Source organism: Polypterus senegalus, chromosome 18 (assembly GCF_016835505.1).
Source record: "Polypterus senegalus isolate Bchr_013 chromosome 18, ASM1683550v1, whole genome shotgun sequence".
Classification (NCBI taxonomy): Eukaryota; Metazoa; Chordata; class Cladistia; order Polypteriformes; family Polypteridae; genus Polypterus; species Polypterus senegalus.
In genome coordinates, this window is record NC_053171.1 from 95,500,339 (window position 1) to 95,522,329 (window position 21,991).

A 21,991-nucleotide genomic window follows, 5' to 3' on the forward strand; every position below is an offset into this window, starting at 1 on the left:
CCACGTGTAACAACACCTGCACAGGATCGGTACATCCGAATATCACACCTGCGTGACAGGTACAGGATGGCCACAACAACTGCCCGAGTCACACCAGGAACACACAATCCCTCCATCAGTGCTCAGACTGTCCGCAATAGGCTGAGAGAGGCTGGACTGAGGGCTTGTAGGCCTGTTGTAAGGCAGGTCCTTACCAGACATCACCAGCAACAACGCCGCCTATGGGCACAAACCCACCTTCGCTGGACCAGACTGGAGTGGCAAAAAGTGCTCTTCACTGATGAGTCACGGTTTTGTCTCACCAGGGGTGATGGACGGATTCGTGTTTATCGTCGAAGGAATTGAGCACGTCTGGGACCTGTTGGATCGCAGGATAAGGGCTAGGGCCATTCCCCCCAGAAATATCCAGGAACTTGCAGGTGCCTTGGTGGAAGAGTGGGGTAACATCTCACAGCAAGAACTGACAAATCTGGTCCAGTCCATGAGGAGGAGATGCACTACAGTACTTCAAGCAGCTGGTGGCCACACCACATACTGACTGGTACTTTTGATTTTGAGCCTCCCTTCATTCAGGGACACATTGTGAAACATTTTTAGTTTATGTCTTATGGTGTTGACTGTTTTAGTGTTCATACAAATATTTACACATTAAGTTTACTGAAAGTAAAAACAGTTGAAAGTCAGAGGACATTTCTTTTTTGCTGAGTATATATATACTATATATATATATATATATATATATATATATATATATATATATATATATATATATATATATACTAAAATACCAGGCTTCAGCGGAGAAGTAGTGTGTTAAAGAAGCAATGAAAAAGAAAAGGAAACATTTTGAAAATAACGTAACATGATTGTCAATGTAATTGTTTTGTCACTGTTGTGAGTGATGAGTGTTGTTGTCATATATATATATTTACACACACACATAAACATATATATATATATACATATCTATACATATACACATATATACACATACATATACACACACACATAAATACATACACACATACATACATACACACAAATACATATTGTCAGAGATGTACGGGGACACTGCCCGGCCGGGACGCTGGACAGTCCCCAATGGGGACAATACTTCTCCTCGGCCACGAGAGGGCAGCCGCCCGGGTCTATTTGGGGGCCACGGAGACAGAGCTGGGATGCCCGTGGGAGGACGTGGCCACCGCCAGGGGGCGCCCGGTCAGTTGGGGAGTCCTGGAGGGCAACATTTCCGCCATACCAGGAAGTGCTCCCGGAAACGGTTCTAAGACGACCCGGAGTGCTTCCAGGGGCTTTCCTGACACTTCCGCCACACCAGGAAGTGACGTCAAGGGGAGCACCTGGGACTCATCCGGGTCCTGATAAAAGGAGCCGCCTCCTTCCAGACGGAGAGCCAGAGTTGGGAGGAAGGAGACGAAGCTTGTGAGGAGGAGGAGGAGGTCCAAGAGAAAGAGAAAGAGAGAAAGAGCGAAAGAAGAAGAGAAAGAAGAAGAAAGGAAAGAGTTAATGAGAGAAGGCATTGTGGTGCAGTAAATAAAGTAGCGTGTTTCATACATCCTGGTGTCGGTCTGTCTGTGTTGGGGGTACGGTTTCCACAATGGCGCCCAACGTGGGGCCAACCCCCTGCTAAAAGGGGGGGACCCCGTCTTTATAAATATTTTGTGGAGCCAACCCCCCACAGCAGACGAAGGCGCACTACTGCCGCGACACGCAAGCCTGCGCTGACGCCTCTGGAAACGCCCGCTGTAAACCACGCCAGACGGACGTCTCTGTTATGGGGAAGAAAAAGGGCAACCGGGCCCTGAAGGTAGCGATGCCTCTACCCGGCGTCGTCGTTGCGGCTGCACGGGCGGCGGGGCGGCGGAAGAAGCCGCCCCGACAGCGGATTCGAAGACGGGATTCGGGAGGTAAGTCTCACGCCGGAGGGTGATACGCTTGGCGGGACTTACCCTGCGTCGCCTGGTCATGTTTTTAGCAGGGGACTGCCCGAATCCGCGTCTGTGGCCGAAGCATGCCGACCCGTGGTCTGACAACGACGACGACGGAGACGAAGAGGAGCCGCTCTCGACTGCAGAATGGCTGCGGGGCGGAAGCTGCCCGGAAGTCTCTTCCCGAAGACGTCTGCTCATAGGGTGGAGGGAGCGTTGGAAGACCGGAAGTTCCTCCACAAAACAAGTACGGATTGGACGGTGTGTTGTGTCCCGCCGGTGAGTACAAGAAGGCGGGACCAACGAACGTCAATCCTGGGACACCCGAAGACCCAACGGAGCATGCGCAGGAGCTCCACGGCTCCCAGCCGGCAGGTGAGTCAGAGAAATGTACGACTTCAGTGCCGGCTGGCTTAAGTGACTTGTTATTGGCTGTACAGGAGTTAGAGAAAGTCTTTCGTCCTGTACAGCCTCTCTTGCAGGTATTACAGAACCTGACGAGTGTGCTCAAGACGCTGGAGGAGACTACGGACGCGCCCCTGAGAGCCGTACTGGGGTGGTTAACGCGCGCGCGTGGGATTCTCCAGTAAGTCTGATGCGTCGGTACAGGTAAGTGACACGGTACGAACAGGATTATGGAATCCTTAGCGAAAAGAACCTGGATGTAACGGAAGGGATTCAAGTAGCAAGGGTTCCGACAGTAGACCGGGGACGAGTACTGAGACCGCAGTACAAGCAGAGTCGGGGCGGTGCCGGCTTGTATGTGTCGGCACCCAGACCACCCGCGCCAAGCGGCGGTGCTCGGAGCCCGATCGAGAGGGGTGCAAACGGCAAGGGGTCCCGCTTTAATTCATAAGGGGATCCAAGCTGTTGCGGCACCCCAGAACAACGGGAGGCCCCGGAGAGAATTGGAGGGGTCTCCGGACAACGCAAAAAGAGTGAGCAAGAGCTCGTGTGCGGCGAGAAAGATCTCTCCGAGGCAATGGAGGGCTGCCCCGAGCCAACCTGAACGGATACCGGCACGGGCGTTCCCGTCCTGTTTTCAGGCCCGGAGAACACCTGAAATACAAGGTGCGCCGGTGTTACAGGTGCCATGGAGCTGGGCATTTGTGGAGCGTTGTCCATATGCCCCGAGCAGAAGTGCCATTAGGCGGCGTCGGGACGACGTCTCCGCACCTGTGTCTTCTTTTTCAGGTCCAGACCATGGAAGATGGTACGCCGGGACCCCGAAATGGGAAACTGTTGACCCTCGCGGGACGGGCCGCTTTGCCGGATGGGCTTCAGCTGGTGAGGGGGCAGTGTCAGAGATGTACGGGACACTGCCCGGCCGGACGCCTGGACAGTCCCCAATGGGGACAATACTTCTCCTCGGCCACGAGAGGGCAGCCGCCCGGGTCTATTTGGGGGCCACGGAGACAGAGCTGGGATGCCCGTGGGAGGACGTGGCCACCGCCAGGGGGCGCCCGGTCAGTTGGGGAGTCCTGGAGGGCAACATTTCCGCCATACCAGGAAGTGCTCCCGGAAACGGTTCTAAGACGCCCGGAGTGCTTCCAGGGGCTTTCCTGACACTTCCGCCACACCAGGAAGTGACGTCAAGGGGAGCACCTGGGACTCATCCGGGTCCTGATAAAAGGAGCCGCCTCCTTCCAGACGGAGAGCCAGAGTTGGGAGGAAGGAGACGAAGCTTGTGAGGAGGAGGAGGAGGTCCAAGAGAAAGAGAAAGAGAGAAAGAGCGAAAGAAGAAGAGAAAGAAGAAGAAAGGAAAGAGTTAATGAGAGAAGGCATTGTGGTGCAGTAAATAAAGTAGCGTGTTTCATACATCCTGGTGTCGGTCTGTCTGTGTTGGGGGTACGGTTTCCACAATATATATATATATACATACACACACACATATATAAACATATATATACATATACATACATATCTACATATATACACACACAGCTATTTCGTATCAGTGCACTACGCTGCTTGTTAAAATGGATAACTCCCGCTCTTACGTGCAAGTCTGCGTGGATATTATGAACTATCGTATTTGTTCAAGTTCTATTTAAATTTTAAATAGAAGGAATTTTTATTTAGTCGACAGAAATATCTTTGGTAGGAATGGTAAAAACAGACAGGAATATTATTCCTGAATAAATCAACTCAAACCTTAAACAACTTATAATATTTTGCTCTCCATAAAAATATATCCTGTCTAAATTATACAAGTTAGAAATAAAGTAAACATTAAAAGAACAAACATTCAAATTTCTTTACTGTTATGTAATTTTATATAAAAAATAAACTTAGATTTTAAATATCCCAAAAGATTTTGCTCTCCATAAAAATATATCCTGTCAAAATTATACAAATTCAAATATGAACATGCTGCATAACAAAACCTGGAAATATAAATAAAATGTGTTCCTTTCAGCAATAACAAATCAAATCATTCAGTTGTCTTTGCTCATATGTCATTTTAGAGCTGGACGCCTGGCATCTTTTTGGCCACAAGTTCGTTTCTGTTTGCTGTGAGGTTCTGTGTTGTGGAGATTCTCAGGATGGATTGCAGGTGCTCATCAATGAGGCGACTCCTGTGTGCTGTTTTGTTAGTCTTTATCACTGAGAAGAGCTTCTCACACAGATATGTGCTACCAAACATGCACAAGGTTCGAGCCGCATGTAGACGGACTTTTTTTGTTCTTCAAAGTCACCAAAGCGCCGTGCAAACTCAGTGCGCTCAGTTTATCAGCAAAGTGCGTATTTGGGAACACCGTAGTGACGACTTGGTTTAACATTACTTGGCAACAGGGAAAGTGGGGCAAGTGGTTGTGTCTCCCATAAAAGCAGCTTCACTTGAAATCACTTTGTGATTGTGCACGGGTAAAACGTCCGCTGAAGTGTCAGATTCTTATTTAATTATTCTGCTTTCTGTATCTTCTGCATTGCATTCAGGTTACCCTGATGTTTTGTCTCATAGTGCCGTCTTAGATTAAATTCTGTAATTACAGCCACATTAGCTCCACAAATGAGACACACGGGTTCAGTAAACAGATACTCAGCCTCCCATCGCTTTTAAAGGCTCTATTTTCAGAATGAACTTTTCTCTCCAGCATCGCGTGAGCTAGCTTCGCAATAAGTGTTCGGCAAGGCAGCTGAAGCGCTGCATTATGGGATCTGTAGTTTATTGTGTTACCAGCGCTTCATATACCTGGGCCATTAATAACAATAATACAGTATATAAAATGATCTCGGGCGGATATAATTACACGCCGTGCGGATGTGGCGTGGCCCTTGAGTTTGACAAATATGGACTAAATAGAACTTGAAAAGATATATTTTTGAAATGTGATCGCGCAATTCAGATAGAGTTGACGCGCACTACAGCCTGCATCCTCCCCTCGCTCTTACTTTTTTACCGTTCATCTAATGAATACACTGAGTATGGCTTTACCAAAACAATCATTGATGGCGAATAAAGTATCCATTATTCGAGTATGTAGATCGATATATATATATATATATATATATACCGCGTATCGCAGCGAGAAGTAGTGTGTTAAAAAGCTAGAAAAGAAAAGGGAACATTTTAAAAATAACGTAACATGACTGTCAATATACAGTATTTGTTTTGTGAGTGTTACTGAGTGTTGCTGTCATCAAGGATTTGATTATCATTATTTCTTTCAATCAGGCTCGTATTTGTAGGATGTGTTGTGTTCAAGTTACATTCCGTGTTTGTCAATCGTTGTAAAGATGACAGGTTTCTTTCATCGATTCGTTTCTTACTGCATCAATAAACAGCTCGTCTTCTTCTTTATCTGAGACCTGACACACTGCATGCACGTTTTTTTACACTGTCTTCCTTTAGCGGGACATTGACTTTTTCCACCGTGTGCTTTGTTTCCGCAGTAGCTGGATTTATGAATATGCTTATCAGACGCTTCATATTTTTGCTGCCTTTTCAATTGTGTAATTCGGTTTTGTTCAGCTCTTTGGAACTGTTGCCTTTTATCTGTGCACTCGCCAGTTCACGTGAGCCACTCGGTGTACATGCATCGAAGGTTCCCAGCTGTGCTGGTGCCATCTCGTGCTATGTCCATGGCTGTATTTAATGTTACCTTAGTCCTGGCACTTAAAACTTTCTCTCGCAGTTTCGCTGAGTTTGTGTCAAACACCACCCTGACCATCTCATCTTCCTCTCCATAAACACAGTCCTTAACCCGTGAATATTTAGTGGAGTTTGCTATTGGATTGCCGCTGACGGACGGCCTTATATGGGCAGGCACTAAATTACAAACGCCAGCGCAGCCTGTCTATGAACTTAATTTAAAGTGTAGGTTTACATCGTGCTTTGTTTCAAGTAGCAGAACTCATGAATATGGTTGTATATGTCACTCGCCGCTTCTTATTGTTTCGCTGCCTTCTCAATTATATAATGCATGTTTTCTTCAGCGCTTTTTTGAGGTCTTCCTGGTTTTCTATGTACTGCGTGATTACGTGGGAGGCGTGATGATGTCACACGAAACTCCGCCCCACGGCGTTGAAGCTCATCTCCATTACAGTAAATGGAGAAAACTGCTTCCAGTTATGACCATTACGTGTAGAATTTCGATATAAAACCTGCCCAACTTTTGTAAGGAAGCTGTAAGGAATGAACCTGCCAAATTTCAGCCTTCCACCCACACGGGAAGTTGGAGAATTAGTGATGAGTCAGTGAGTGAGTCAGTGAGTGAGTGAGGGCTTTGCCTTTTATTAGTATAGATATATATATATATATATATATATATATATATATATATATATATATATATATATATATATATATATATATATATATATGCTTGTTCTGACAGACTTTTCCTTTGAGCAGACCCCAAAAGAAGAAGTATGGAGGTGTCAGATCCGGCGACCATGGTGGCCCAAGCCCCTTTAAAATTACCCTGTTGCCAAAGAAGGACTCCATTTCTGCCATGCTCCTTGCCAATGTGTGACATGTTGCTCCATCTTGCTGGAAGTAACCTTCTGTTAACTCACAATCATCCAGTTGATTCTGACATTGCTTAAACAAATTGGTGACCCAAAGGGTGTGCACCATGTAGGCGTTCTACTCAATACTGTACCTCACCATCCTGATGAGAAGTCGAGTGACTGAGTGAAGGGGAACGGGCGGTATGCACCCAGAAGTTGCAAACGCAGTTTAAACATGGCGACGGCTGTCCGACATCCACCTCATCGCTCTGACGCAGGGGCATCCCAGCTTGTTCGAAGCTCCATATACTGAGGAGCACATTGCAAATTGTTTCATTCAGATTGCTTCATCCTAGAGAGTGTTATTACAGAATACTCTGGGCCTCGTTTGAGTGAATCTCCCTGCACCAGGCTAGGTTAAAGTTATCAGTTAACCTAACATCCATGCCACTCCAGGGTACTGGAGAGAACTCAAAGAGAAACAGAGAGAAGGTTTATTCTTTTTAAATAGTGCTTTGACTTGGGATTTGAACACAGGGATCTGATGCCAAGACATAGAACTGCTAACCACTGCACTACCATACTACCCCCTAATATATCAAAATGTAAAATTCTCAAATCTGCTTAACTCAAATCAGGGTTGGTGAGGACAGTAGCTTCAGTGCAATGCAGACATCAGCCCTAGACAGGGAGTACATTTCCTTACAGGGTACGTTCTCACACAATATAGAGTCACCAACATCCTGTATATCTTTGGGCATGTGGGAAGAAAAACCCACACAACGATGAGGCAAACTGCATGCGACAGTAACAAGACAAGAGATATGAATCTGGAAAGCTGGACCTGTAGCACTTTGAACTCTATATCGGTACTTTTTTACTGCATGTTGTACAATTCAGACTGACATGGAGAACCTGTAATGTTACTGACGTTTTCAGTGATCCTGTATTAGAAGATATATATATAAATGGACATATTTATAAAACTGGAATAAAATGAGTACCTCCAAAAGTATTAAATTAGGTTTGCTGTACCTTCATTTCTTTTAAAATTCTGTAAATTTAAAAAAATCAAGTAATTTCAAAAACAGAAGTGATTTTAAAAGGCATCAAAATAATATTTTGTCACTTTTTCCACTCTGATGTCAGCTCTAAAAGGCGTGACATAAAACGGGGATGCCTTCCATGTTATTAAAGAATCTGTGCTGCTCTTACATACTATTTCCTTTATGAACATGCTAATTATGCAAAAAAAAATGTGTAGCTCTAAGAAATCTACCAACATTTCTAGAAATGTTAATTTTTTAAAATACATTTTGAGAATCAAAATCGTTCCTCACATGCAAAAAACAAATTTATGTAAAAGTAAAATAATTCTACGAGTTGAAAAGCAGCTGGTAGGGAAATGTAACAGCAATTAAGTTGCAGGATCTTAGTAAACAATAAACGTAAGTAAACATTCCTCTGCAGATCTTGGATTTAAATTCCCAACATGACAATAGGAGAGTGAAACTTTTTAATCAGCCGCACCTTACTGTATCTCAGCCTTAAAACGATTTAGTTTCTCTCAACAAATGGAGGCAGGAGCTAAACTACTGGAAGAAGAGCAATGTGCTTTTTATGCTACACATCTTGTAAGAAGCAAGCGAAACCTTCATTATCTGTCTCCTTTCATTTTTGACTCGAAATTAAAAATAAAACCATGAGGTCAACTTCTGCCTCAAAAGCTTGCGAGCGGGTCACCTCTGAATTATTTAGACAGCCAGATTTTAATCATGCGCTCAGACCACTGCACATCCCCAGTCTACTGATTGTGGCAGTGTCACAGTTAACATGCTAATTCTGTTTTATGAGGTCTGCTGGAGCCCACTCTCCAACACTTACATCTGTTCAACAATTATTAGACCGTTTTTGTCATAAAAAATTCAACACCCCCGAGTGTCACACAAGTGAAACCTGAAAATTTATGCAGCGAATGGAATAGTTAATTTCTCAAAGGAAAAGGAAAGGGGCAAAAACTACAGATTTACTTTAAAATTCTCCAATTAAATATGTTCAGCTGACGCTTTCTTAAGGTTTAATCACTGAGCTGAAGAAAGCTTTGGCTTGTCCTGCTATAGCTGTGCAGGAAACTGTGTGTGTGCCTCTATGTACGCATGAACAATACTCAGTGTGCATGTATGAATATGTGTGTGTGTGTGTGTTATCATAATATGCACAAATAGTATACAGAGAGGGTATTGGGCTTATGTGAATGTAGACATGAACAAGACGTAGGCATATGGATACACACGTACATCTCTGTGTCATAATATATGTACATGTGAACCATTTTTAGTGCACATGTATGGGCACAGATAAGTGTGCGTAATAAAACAGACAAAATAAAATATTGGGAATATTGTGTATATAGATCCTCCTGGAGCAACAGTCAGTATCAGTAATATACAGAAGATGGTTTTTATGTTTCAAATTTTAGTAGCAATCTTATATAAAGTGTAGAATTAGATCTAGGACAACTTAATCATTTTGGTGGAAAAATAAAATGAGTAAAAATGTTATCACCCACTGCGGTGGGCTGGCGCCCTGCCCGGGATTTGTTCCTGCCTTGCGCCCTATGCTGGCTGGGATTGGCTCCAGCAGACCCCCATGACCCTGTAGTTAGGATATAGCGGGTTGGATAATGGATGGATTATCACCCACAGGATGGCACGGTGGTGCAGTGGGTAGCGCTGCTGCCTCGCAGTAAGGAGACCTGGGTTCGCTTCCTGGGTCTCTCCCTGTGTGGAGTTTGCACGTTTTCCCCGTGTCTGTGTGGGTTTCCTCCCAAAGACACTCAGTTTAGGTGCATTGGCGATCCTAAATTGTCCCTAGTGTGTGCTTGGTGTGTGGGTGTGTTTGTGCCTTACGTTGAACTGGCGCCCTGCCCGGGATTTGTTCCTGCCTTGCACCCTATGCTGGCTGGGATTGGCTCCAGCAGACCCCCATGACCCCGTGTTAGGATATAGCGGTTGGATAATGACTGACTGACGCTCTGATTATCACCCACCCATCTGTGCCCTTTAACCAAAGAGCAAAATTAAAACAAAGGCGGTATTGAGTGTGTGTATGTACATGTGAACAACATGCATGGACACACATACAATATGTGTGTTTGTAATTTGTATGAATGCATGAACAACGCTTAACGTACTGTATCTACCTAGGTACACATATTGTACCTATGTTATTACAATATATAGAACAATTTCTTTAGAGTATTGGGTGTATACATGTATGGATACATGAACAGCACTTGGATACACCAATACTGTATACAGTGTGATAAACAAATAATAACTGTTCACATATTTAATTTGCTTGCTGTGCTGTTTATGTATAGTCAAACAAAATTTTTTATTTTTATTTCTGAATGGGCACCAAGGTAGAACAATGGGTAGCACTTGCACCCTGCAGCAAGTTATCTGCATGCGACTTGCACATTCTTCCCGCGTCTGTCGTGTTTTGTGTGGGTAGCCCAGTTTCCATCCCCAAAGACGTGTATGTTAGGTTGACTGGTTGATTCTAATCTGGCTGAGTGGGAGTGTGGGTGTATGGGCAAGTGGGCTCTGCAATAGCCTGGCATTCTGTCCAGGCCTGGATCCTGCCCTTTTAAGAAAATTAATATAAAATGACATGTTTATAGGTCGGGTTACTCATACTTAGTTATTTCTTTCTGACTAATACCTGCCATTAGTCGGTATAGGTAAACAGCAATATAAATATGCAATGTGAAGGCCTATATTTATTGGAGCACAAGATCATTTGAAATTTGAAGGTATTTAAAAAATCAAGTCATCAGTCAACATTTAATTATTTGTAGGTGACTGAATCCTTCCAAGCAACAACGGCACCTTTTTAGATGTTTTAAATCCCAGCCCTTTTCCAACACACCCTAATATTGCGTTTGTGCTGACATTCAATATTTTGATATCCCATATATTGAGTGACTACTCAGATGCACTCTTCTTTGGTCTAACTCTTATCATCTACACACCGTTAGTGACAAAGAACAAACACAAGGCAAAACGAAATTGACCTTCATACTATAAACCCAACATTTAAATAAATACTAACAAAAATACACCTTACCAAGGTCGAGTTGGCTTCCTTCTTTACACGACAATGGCAACATAAATCACATTTGTCAGTAATGGCCTAGAAAGGGTTTTAGTCCATCAGAGGGCACGCTCAGTTATTCTGGGCTAATCTGGAATCATCAGTGAAGCTAACCCTCACGTGAGACACAGAAGATCCACAACGTCCACATAGACAGTGTCCAGGCCCAGTGTTCAGACCTAGGACTCTGGGGCTGTGAGACAACAGCTCTAACCCATGCACCGTTCTGCTGGCCTTTTAGATGCCATACAGTTACACACTATCATTGCACATACAGTATATTTTATTGTTACATCGTGGATACTTCTGGTAAATACATATTCGTTCATTCATTTAAAAATGTTCATTTTAACCATTAATTTCAATAGTGCTTTCTTTTATCCTTTTGGAACAAACGTAGGTAAAAACTTTACAACTTTGTACTATTGTCATGAGTAAAACTTTATAAACTTTTACAATGAATATAATTTATAACTTTGGATTAGGTACTGCAAAAAGATCTACAACTAATGAATAAATGATCTGTAAAGCTGTGAAGAAGCACTATGTAATGTTTATCAATGACTTAATTGCTAAAAGGTATGATAAAGTGCTTGGGCGGTGGGTCGGAGGTTCTACATGATGAGGGCCGAGTACTTATCCGGGTGCTGTAGGATCCTAACCCAGGTCAAAAGTATTACAAGGTTTAGTAATATAATGAGCTGTACTTGTTCAGCTTAAATCCTTTTTGAGGTAGCATACTCAGAGCAGACAGTGGTCTGTAGTCCTGGCAGAAAGAGGCTTCTGGCCTTTGTTAGGGTATTTAATGCAGGTATACCTATTTAAAATCCTTTCTGGGTAGCCAGTCGCTGTTAGGAATGGTTCAGACGCCTAAGTGGGGGAGACGCATAAAAAATTGGTCTTAACCATTGTTAAGATATCCAGAGGTTAATTGTTAAAACCCTTTCAGAAGATACCCAGGCCTTATGAAGGATTCCAAAGGCAAGTATTGTGTGGTGTGCATGTAAATTAAGGCTAGTAAGCTCAGGAACAATATTTAGACATTTATAGAATTAACTTCCATCCATCCATTTTCTAACCCGCTGAATCCAAACACAGGGTCACAGGGGGTCTGCTGGAGCCAATCCCAGCCAACACAGGGCATAAGGCAGGAACCAATCCTGGGCAGGGTGCCAACCCACCACAGGACTAGAATTAACTTGTCCACCAATAATAATAAAAAAAAAACTTTAAGCAGCTAAAGTGCTTATCGTAGACACTTTCAGGATAAAACAATACTATGTTTATTTTTTAAGATTTATGTATTGCGTAATTATGATGCTTATTTATTATTTAGTATCTGTGTATTTTCTTACTTTCCTTTTGGTTTGTGAGTGGTACCAACCACCAAGAGGCAGGGCCTCCCTGATGCCACTGCTACAGGGACCACCTTCCGTTATATATTCAACAACAACATTTATTTCTATAGCACATTTTCATACAAATAATGTAGCTCAAAATGCTTTACATGATGAAGAAAAGAGAAATAAAAGACAATAAGAATTAGAATAAGACAACACTAATAAACATAGAATAAGAGTAAGGTCCGATGGGCAGGGAGGACAGAAAATACAAAAAAAACTCCAGGCGGTTGGAGAAAAAAAATAAAATCTGCAGGGGTTCCAGGCCACGAGACCGCCCAGTCCCACTCTGGGCATTTTACCTAACATAAATGAAACAGTCCTCTTTGTATTTAGGGTTCTCTTGGAAGGACTTGATGATGATGATGGTCATGTAGACGTCTGGCTTTTAATCCATCAATGTAGGACATCACGGTGCTTTGTATTAGGTGGTGGTGGTGCAGATCGCCACCACAGAAAACCGGGAAAAGAAACAGAAGGGAGAGTAGGGGTCAGTATGAATTTTAGAGCCACCATGAATAGTTATTATAATGAACTGAATATACAGAGTATCAGGATTAGATGAAGGTGAAGTTATCAGAAAGCCATGATACAGTAATGTGTTTTTAGCAGTTTATTAAAGTGCTCCACCTTATCAGTCTGGCGAATTTCTATTGGCAGGCTATTCCAGATTTAAGCTGCATAACAGCAGAAGGCCGCCCGCCTCATCACTTCTTTTAAGTTTAGCTCTTTGAATTCCAAGCAGTCACTCGTTTGAGGATCTGAGGTTACGATTTGGAATATAAGGTGTCAGACATTCCGATATATAAGATGGTGCGAGATTATTTAAGGCTTTGTAAACCATAAGCAGGATTTTAAAGTCAATTCTGAATGACACAGGTAACCAGTGTAGTGACATCAAAACTGGAGAAATGTGCTTGGATTTTCTTTTCCTAGTTAGGATTCTAGCAGCTCCATTCTGCACTCGTTGCAAGTGATTTATGTCTTTTTTGGGTAGTCCTGAGAGGAGTGCGTTACAGTAATCTAGACGACTGTGATATAAGAGGTCTAACTTTAGCTATGTTTCTTAAGTGAAAAAATGCTGTCCTAGTGGTCTGATTAATATGTGATTTAAAATGAAGGTTAAAGTCAACAGTTACCCCTCAGTTTTTTACTTCCATCTTGACTTTTAATCCTAATGCATCAAGTTTATTTCTAATAATCTCATTGTCTCCATTATTGCCAATCACTAAAATTTCTGTTTTCTATTTATTTAGCTTGAGAAAATTACTATTCATCCAATTAGAAATACAAGTAAGACATTGTGTTAATGAAACAACAGAGTCGGGGTCATCAGGTGCTATTGATAAGTACAGCTGTGTGTCATCAGCATAGCTGTGGTAGCTCACGTTGTGCCCTGAGATAATCTGACCTAACGGAAGCATGTAGATTGAGAAGAGCAGTGGACCCAGGATAGAGCCTTGTCTTCAGCCATTGGTTCAAGTCTGGATGTGACATCACAGGGGCCGGGGCCAGCAAGGTCTTCTTTCATAGGCTCTGTCCCGGAATTGACGTCAAAAGAGCCAGGTGGGATCTCCCGTGAATGGTCTACAGGAAAGGGAGAAAAAGAGTCCGTGCAGTCTGCCACATCCCGACATGCTTCGGAACTGCCTTCACTCAAGCCCTTTAGCTGCCTCCCATGCGCACGTGTGTGACACTTGTTAATTAAATCTTGTTATAAGGTATTACCCATATATAATGAATAAGTGTACAAAAATATTTTGCATTGTACAAATGATCATTGGGTGCAAAGCAGAAAAAGGTTTAGTCATAAATGTAAATATCAATCCCGTGTATTAGGGTGCTAAAGATACGGTGGTCTCAAACCTCAAATGGAACTGAGAGTATAGTGAAACAAATATTGGATCTGCATTGGGGTGCAGGGTCACCACTCTCTGCTCCAAATCAACTCCACCAAAGGCCACATAAAATGAAATGGGACATGAGAGATTCAACTCAGCCTGTGGACATCCTAAACAAATTAGGTGTCCGATTACTGAAATTAGAAGAACCTTCTTGGGCTGTAGCACATGATATATCACATTTTAAAGGTATCATTTATTAAATGTAAAGCTGATGTCACATTATGCAACTTGACATTGTCAGGTATGTCAGACAAGCAGACCGCAGTTACTGATCTCATCCCTAGGCCACTTCAAATTTACCAACTTGTGCCCACCCGTTTAACTGACAGCTAAAAGAGTTCTGGCTGACAGATCCACTGTTCTGCGAAGGGTAAACTGGTATGGCGATTTTAGCCCTAATCCCACCCATGAAACACTGGACAGAGGAGCTTCTCTTCGGTTTGTGAGGTTTCTTATATCTCATCGCTGTGTTATCTGCATTGTACTTTCGGATAAATTGTTAGCTCTCGTGCACACAGATGCCCACCTCTACAACTAAAGACAAAGTCAAACCTATTTTATTATATCAGAGCAAGTTGATGACTAGTTGGGTATATCACATTAAACAACTGGTGGCCACGGGGACTACTTCCAACTATTATAAGATTATGTAAATAAAGACTGCAACTGGAAACCGCTGGGAAAGTCTCATAATGTGACATACCCTTAAGAAGCACAGTCTCCTCTGTAATCTAAATAAGAAATGTTTTTATGAGACACCTAGAAAAATCTTCTCAGATTTATGTGCGTCAGTGAAACATGTATGCTTGGCAGAAAGATAATAAAATAACATCATCCTAAAAGACAGGTGTTTCCTGTTGTGTTGTGGATTGATCACAATAAAGCCGAAGCCCTTAAGAAATAATTAATGCTGCTCTGAATGTTAATGTGTACATCTCTAGCAAAAATTTTACAAAACCAACTGAAACTCAAGGTTTATACAAAAAACACCCATTATGTCTAAAAGCACTAGTACTGTATGCAAAAATTGAATGTGATAAAAGAAGCAATAAATTCAAAGCATCGAGCTACCATACCGCACTTTTTGGTCAAGAGACAGGATTACTGTCGTATTAAGCATTTTTAAACCCCAAACTGATTTAGAACAATATTATCAAATTAAAATAAAGCATTGACATTTACATCTTCATGAATAAATTAACCTAAAAATCTTGCCATACAAACATCCTCATGTTGTTAATACATGCAATAACTATATAGTGTAAGAAGAGGAAATCAATTTTCTACGCATTAACATAAACTGTCCTGGTGTGCTGCCTGCTAAACATATTTTAGGCACATGTGCATTTATAGGTGCAAATGAAAAATTAGCAATTCATTAATTGCATAAAAAGAGTATTCCAATTGAAAATAAAACTGCAAATTAGAGTTCCAGTTTCTGCCATCCAAAGCAATGCATATTCATAACTCCTTAAAAAAGTAACAACGAATACTAAGGGGGGCCTGCATCAGATTTACTGAGTACGCCAGGATTGTGTTTCCTAACCTGACCAGAGCCCAGTGTGACTTACAGTTAAAAACGTCAGCCCAGTGGTAGGGCACGTCTACTGTTGTGTCCAGCAGAAAGTGTCAGTGACGGGGACAGTCAGCATACACAGTCATCGGCTTACACAGCAATTTGTTGAATTAAGTTAAATATTTTAGAAACTCACTAAGTGGAAAAATACTCTTATCTTTACACCCAGACTGCGTAATTTAATCTGATGCATGTCAAGCTTTGCGGAAAGTGACATTGTCATGGCTGAGAGTGACCAAGGCTTAATCAAATTAGGTTACTGAGTCAAATGAATGGATTTAACGAGGCTTGCTGGTGATTCTTTCTTTCTTTTTTTTTTTCCTTTTCTTATTTTTAGTGCCAGCTAGGCCTCACATTAAGAGGCTTCCTCAGGACTCCGCAGCCGCTCTTGTTAAATGTAACCTTTTGCTTAGCCAGATAGTGCGGAAAAACGCAAACTTTAAACAGCTAAACGAATAGCTGAAGAAATTGAATCAAAAGAGTCATTTAACCCGTTTTTTTTTTTTTTACTTCTTTAACCTTTCTCCACTACGCCAATGAACAGATACAGATAGCTGTGTGGAATATTCACCATAGTCAGATGGCCATGTTACAATTTAAAAATTTGTTGCACCGAAGGGGCGCTGATCAGCACAAAAAGAAGACAAACAAAATTTTAAGGAGCACTTTAAATGAAAGTTTTGGCCACATAGGTTTGCAAGTTTTCAGAGCTGCTTTTATAATTGATTTAAAAAGGCTCACACATTTGGTTTGGATCCAGTAGCAGAAAACTCCTGCTAGCGGAGTTTGCTTTTACTCTGATTTATAGCAGCCATACTGAAGAATTCAGCAACCCTTAGGTGTTGTAATTAATTCATAATATTTTATTTAAATGATAAAGTAATATTTTACAAAGCTGTAAATTGAGGTACTTGCAATTTAATTTCTTAGTCATTGAGAATTTCAAAAGAGATATGAATAAAATATTGAAGGTACAACTTTTTTTTTCCATTTTGTTTATGGTACACTTAACATTGTGATTCATTTTAGCAGATATGCAGAAGCAAAATTGAAAAAAAAACAAACCTTTTTGATCACCCTTTAATTCAGACATTTATTATAAAGCAGCTATCAACTGTCCATAGGCATTCTATTAACTGCAATATTAGCACTTATTAAATAATAAAACACTTGAAATGTTAGTCATTTTTAATTGCTTTAAATCATGTTAAGAAAGTTTATAGCAGGTTCTGCAACCAGCACACTGTTAATAGCTGCTTACTGTATCATGGATTCCTAAATGGGACTTTATCTCTTTTTTACATTCACATACACTGCTTTAGTTTTCTAAGGGGTATTTAAAATTGAAGGTAAATAATACAGATGTCATAAAATGTACTTTATATCTGGATTTAATGTTAAATGTATACATTAAAATTAGTTACATTAATCATTTACGGTATTTACTCCTAATTTTGGCCGAACGTTTTATATTTTCATTCCAGCTAATTCGTATTGTCCAAGTCTGTTAAATCCACTATGGCTACTGTAGACATTCATTTTGCATATACAGGTAAAATTTCGTTACAACGAACTCCCAGGGATGCGGAGTTTGGACTTCGGGGACGCTCATCGGCGTGCTGTCTAGTTGGGGGAGGTCCCAAGAGAGTTTACAAACCTCACATTTTCTTGAATGAGTGCCACATTAATAGGAATGTTTCTTGAACAAGCATCACTGAACTACATTAAAACTGCTTTTTCAACGTCTTCAAATGCCGCAGTTCACATACATTTGCAACCTGAGATTTTTCTTCTTTTTTTGCTCGGCCTTTCAAGAAAGTTGACAGCGTTGATGGTGAAATTCCGAATTCACTGGCAAAAATGTAAAGTTTTTTTTTTTCCTAATATGAACTGTTTTTGTTTTTTCATGTCTGCCGTTTCTATAGGAGGGTGACAATGAGTTAAATTCCAATGGATGTTTTTCAAATGTGGACAAGCAATAGGCAAAAGTTATCACTGAAAACCGCAAGAAACAAAAAAGGCAAAAAAAAACCCAGTACGAGGAAAGTTCGAAGAAAGAAAAAAAAATTACAATATTTCTGTTTGGGGGATCGTTGTGCACAACTGAGCTGCGTCCAGAGAACGAATTGCTCTGCTAATGATTCATTCAAGCATTTCAAGGTCACTTCGTTGTAATGAAAGTATCTGCTGAATGTACGTCGTAGTAACAAGATTTCTCGCGTCATATGGGGAAACTGTCGAGACCATAAAAATACTTTGTTGTAATGAAAATTTCGTTGTAAAGATATTCGTGGTTCATTACTGTTTGACATTATTTGTGTAGAATTTGTAAAGCACATTGTAGTAATGTCATGCAAGGTCAGTCAGTCATTCTCCAAACCACTATATCCTAGCACAATGCCACGGGGGTCCACTGGAGCCAATCCCAGCCAACACAGGACAGGAACAAACCCCGGGCATCGTGTAAGTCCACCGCAGGGCACACACACCCACACACCAAGCGCACACTAGGGACAAAGTAGGATCGCCAATGCACTAAACCTGCATGTCTTTGGACTGTGGGAGAAAACCCACGCAGACACGGGGAGAACATGCAAACTCCATGCAGGGAGGACTCAGGAAGTGAACTACTACTGCGCCACTGTGCCGCCCCATCAGGTAAGGTGCTATATACAGTATAAATATAAAAAACACATACTACATGAGGTTTAATTGGAATTACAAAGATATGCCTTTAATATTACGCATAACTCATTATTAAAAACGTAGTTATCCATTAATATTCAAATCTGCCTAATTCTTAACAAAACATTCTGAAACTTCCAATTCAGGTCAGACGTCAGAGCAGCACCATCAGACGCAAGGCAACTCCAGACCAGGCGCCAGCCCATCATGATATCACATTCACACTCGCACAGAACCAGTTTAAAGTCCCCAATTAACGCGCACCTTCACAGCTTTGTGGATGTTTTAGGAAACCCGGAGCACCTGAAGGAAAACCAACAAAGCCAAATGGTGAAAATACAAAAAGCGCACACAGTTAATAATTAGGGTGTGGGTATAAAATCCAGGCTGCCCAGTTATGAGACAGTGATCTATACACTACGACATTGTGTTGCCCTGCATAATTTTACTTTATACCATTGGGAAACAATGTAAAAAATGTATATTTAGTATAAATGAAATGTAATCAATGTAATGAAGTGTAATAAAAATTGTGCAGTTATTGTTATTATTAAACAATAAAAGTTCAATAGAAGCCTTAACATACACATCCTTTCACCTGGGATCCTCAAATTTACTTAATCCATCATAGGACATAAGAAATGTGACAAACGAGAGGAGACCATTCAATCCATCGAGACCATTTGTTTAGCTAATACCTAAGCTGTCCGAAGTATCTTAGAAGTTGTTGAAGTTTCTTCTACAACTCCGTGTCCCAGTAGTTTCTTCCACATTCCCACAACTCTTTGTGTAAAGAAGCGCTTCCTGGCTTCAGTCCCCTTTAATTTCTACTGGTGTCGTCAAGTACGTGATTCACCATTAAGCATCATTGGGCACAAGGCAGAAGCCAACCGTGGACAGGACGCTGGTCCACTGCAAGGCTCCTCATCAGATTATCTTCATTCAAATTCTTGGTGCATTAAGACAAAGATAAAATACATCTAACATTAAAAGGACCAAGTGGGATATGCTGAGCTCTTTGCGTGACATTTTAATTTTTATTTGCAAAGAGCTCATACAAGGAAAACAAATGAAACAGACAAATGTATAAAACACAAAGAATACATAAATAAATAGCTATTTTTTTGTATTTACTAACAGAAACATATACTGTAACTACTCATAAATTGTAACATTTACTCGGACACACTAGAGTAAAAACAATATATGCCATTATTCAAGTAGAAAATGTCAAAACATAATTATTGTGACCTTAACGATTGTCAGTAATTTGGAAGAAAAATGGTATTTTAATTTAAAGGGGAAAAATGTTAAAATCAATGCTAACATCCTTTGCTCACAGTAAATCTCAAGTAAAATGCTACACAATACTTACAGAGCAGTAACCAAAATTCAATAGCTTTCTTAGTGAATTTGAAGGACTGCAATGGCATCACAACTTTGATTTCCATTATGGATGCTCAGCCTGCATATGATGTTCATAAGATTTTAATGAAATCACTTCTGAGGCAGCCTAATTATTTTTAATCTTTTCATTTTTTTTTAAAGTTTACTTGAATATTTTCAGAGATGACTTTAATCCAGTGACACAACACCTAAAATATATTTTACTATGTTTAATAACTTGTCCTTTCACAAATAAGTTTGAAATTCTAGCTTCTAAAAATAGCATTTTAGTGTTGTGAATTTTCCAGTAATAAAATAAATAAAAGTTTTGCACACACACACATCCTATATATTAGAGCACTCTGTATATATGTATGTAAGTGTATGCATGTTACAGTATACTGTATATGGTTAGAAGTTTTAGAAAACCTCCGTTTGTATGGAAATGCATGCAGTTTAATGTCTTAATGTTCCATGAAATCAAGGCATAGAACAATTAAACAATGGCAAATAAAAATACGTCAAGGAATCATTAAGTGCACAAACTTTTATTCTAATTTTTGATTCATCAAAGTAGCCACCTTTTGCTGAAATACGTCAGTCATCCAGGTGAAATTATCTGGTAGTTGAGTCATGGCATGTCATCTGCTTGTCCTTGGATCTGTGTTTGAACACCACTCGTACAGCGGTGACTTTTACAGACAGAGACATGGCTGTGCCATGGGTTCCCCAGTGTCACGCATTGTAGCCAACTTGTACATGGAAGAAATGGAGGAGAAAGCACTCAACTCTTTCTCAGGGATGACACCAGCCCACTGGTTCAGATGTGTTGATGACACCTGGCTAAAGATCAATCTCCGGGAGGTACAGGCCTTTATAGACCACATTAACTCAGTGGACACCAACATACAATTCACCAGGGAGGACTCCAAAGATAACTGGCTGGCTTTCCTGGATTGTGCAGTCATCATTGGGACTAAGGGTAAGTTAGAAATAGAAATCTACAGAAAACCCACCCACACTGACCGGTATCTTTTGTTTGACTCACATCACCTACTACAACACAAACTAGGAGTTATTAGGACTCTACAGCACAGAGCAGAGAACATCCCCACTTCCACAGAAGCTAAGAAGAAGGAAAACAGGCATCTAAAGACAGCCCTTAAGACCTGTGGATATCCCAAGTGGGCCTTTAACAAGGCAGTATCTTGTTCCAGAAAAAGGACAATGGAACAGTTGGAGTCCCAGGATCAATGGAAGAACCCGCGGTTATTCCATAAGTGGCTGGTGTGTCTGAAAAGTTCAAAAGGATTTTTGGAAAACTCCACATACCTGTCCACTTCAAACCCACTAACACACTGAAACAGAGACTCGTCCACCCAAAAGACCAGATACCGAAACAGATGAAGAGCAATGTAATATATGCCATTCAATTCAGCGAAGAGTGTCCTGAACTGTACATAGGAGAGACCAAACAGCCGCCACACAGGAGGATGGCCCAGTACAGAAGGAGTAACACCTCCGGGCCGGAATCAGCTGTGTACCTCCATTTGAAGGACAAAGGGCACTCATTTGAGGACATTAATGTCCAGATATTGGATAGAGAAGACAAGGGGTTTGAGAGAGGGGTGAGGGAAGCTATGCATGTGCAAATCAACAACCCCTCACTCAACAGAGGTGGAGGCCTTAGGCATAACCTGTCTTCAGTTTATCAAGCTGGCTGCCCTTTCATCCATCCCCAGGAAAATCATAAGAAGTCCAGTTGCCATGACTCAACTACCAGATACTTGTGCTGAAATATATCAGCTGAAGTGTGGCAACTCTTTTGATTCAGAATGCCAGTCACTCTGTGCAAGTCACAGACTCTGCCTTCAGCAAATGAACCCCACACCATCATTCTTCCTCTTGCATGTTTGGCATACCACACTCAGGAACCATCCTTTCACGAGCTTGACGGCGTACAAATGGCGTGCGTGTTGA

General features: G+C 41.3%; 1 pseudogene; it reads left to right on the plus strand.

Annotated features, from left to right (window-relative positions):
* Positions 1 to 1,792: 1,792 nt before the first annotated feature.
* LOC120518424 lies at positions 1,793 to 21,807 on the plus strand (annotated as a pseudogene).
* Positions 21,808 to 21,991: the final 184 nt, after the last annotated feature.